Genomic DNA, 2020 nt, shown 5'->3' with positions numbered 1-2020 from the left:
CCTGTAATCGGCATCAAGCTGAACAGCGTGCTCCTTATTTTGTCGCCTCGATCTCTGTGTTAATCTCCTCTTCCTAAGCCCCCCCCCCCCCCCGAAGCCACGCTATCTCGTCGTTCCACCAATAATTTGGGTTTCTTTTCCCTTAGGGGGAAATACTTTATTGAGTGGTAATAGGTAATCCTCTTGTTTTATCGTCTCCCTGGGCTGATCCTTCAATAATTTATTTTTCTTGTCGTCGAAACTACTTAAAAACTTCTCGGGCATAACGTCCTTCGTCGAATATTTAAAACATTTCTTCCTTCTATAATTGGCGCCTCCTCTGAACTCGTGCAAAACGTATCTGTGATCCGAAGCACTGCATTCTCCAAGGATCCCAGAACGCTTATGCTTCTCGAGGAGCTTACTGCTCGCGTTCATTATATCCAGGAAACTCCTCTTCGAGCCTCTCTGAAATGTAAAGCCATCCAGGATCCCAATAGGAGCCTCCGTCAGCGTCTTTTCCCTTCTGTCATTCTTAGGGCAACCCCATACTATGGATTTCACATTGAAATCACCAACCATGTTCACTTCATTGCACCTCCTCGCAGTTGTCCCGATGGATATGTCGAGCCTCTCAGTGTACTGATCATAGTTAAGTACTGATCATAGGGCGAGCAGTAACCGCTCACGCAGTACACTTCCCCTATCTTGATCCTGACAAATCCCTCTTCTTCAGCGTATTTTCGCTAGGGTGAAGGCCATTAAATCTGGTTGCCAAGATAGATGCATCCCCCTTGTACTAAAAGGGGAGCTGTCTATTTGGTTCAGATATGATGACTACATCGACGCGCCCTTCCCAGGCCAGCTGCTGCATCAGGTCCTGGGCAAGCCTACTCCTATTTAAATTTATCTGAACCACCTTCAGGGTGCTCTCCCTCTAGTTGCCTCTTTCCGTATTATCCTGCTGAGCGTAGAGCAGGCTAGAGACGCCATGACATGATTAGTCCGTAACTCGTACCCCCTACTGCACAGTGTGCACTTCAGATCGTTTCCTCAATTTGATATTGTGTGCCCTTTTTTGCGCGAGAAGGGGAAAATGCTATTACGCATAACCAGTGACCTCATTGCCAGAACATCATTGCCTTCGGTTTTGAACTGAGCCGGTCGTGACATCGGATTCGTTCCTTCTCCTCTCGCTGCATATCTCCGCGTACGAAGTATCACGTCTCTTTGTCCTTTTTATGTCGTCCCCCTTTCTGTCCTCTGTTGGTGACACAATTTTCCTCTTACTACTGTATTCCACTAGTACTCACTTTCCCTACTTCGACTTGGGCCGAAGCGGGAGGGGGGTTATGTTGAAGCGTTTACCTCGGCGGGCACATCCACCCGCCTCCTGCCTCTACGACCCTTCTTACTCAATATTACGTTTAATTTATCCCAAACACAGCCCATTTTCATATCGGCCGATGCTGCTATTTCCCCAATCTTTGAGTCCTTGTTGGTATACCTCTTAAGCTTATCCGCCGCATGTCTCATTTCATCGATGGCATCTGTCATAAAATTCCTTAACTCGTCCCACTCGTCGAGACTAACTAGCACATAGTTTGCTTTTTCAGGCTCGATTCTTGATGTAATAATATTTTTATTTTTCATTGCCACTCTAGAGAGTGGTTACCTCGGTTGTTTGGCTTTAAACATCATCGGCGTATTATAGCTGCTGCTCTCCGAGGCGGAAGCCTCCCCCTCGGACGCGTTAGCAGTCTCCTCGACCGTCTCATTGGTCGATTTCGCCACCATACTCGACCAAGATACGAGGGACCTTTCCTCATTTCCGATGGCTTCTTTCGCGACAGGAGTTAAGAATTCCCCCTTGTCTGTAATAACAGAGACTATTCTCGACGGCGCCCGTCCACTGCTAGTCTTTAGGCTGCCCGAGCCCTTTTTCTCTACCGCCTCTCGTATGCCGTTGGTAAACTCCAGCAACTTCGCACTCTTCTTGGGGGGAGGGGGGGAGACCCTTCACCGCTTTATAACTCTTTCT

This window comes from Bombus vancouverensis, unplaced genomic scaffold, assembly GCF_051014615.1.
Source record: "Bombus vancouverensis nearcticus unplaced genomic scaffold, iyBomVanc1_principal scaffold0030, whole genome shotgun sequence".
NCBI lineage: Eukaryota > Metazoa > Arthropoda > Insecta > Hymenoptera > Apidae > Bombus > Bombus vancouverensis.
The sequence above is the reverse complement of the archived record's forward strand: the minus strand, read 5'-3'. Positions refer to the sequence as shown.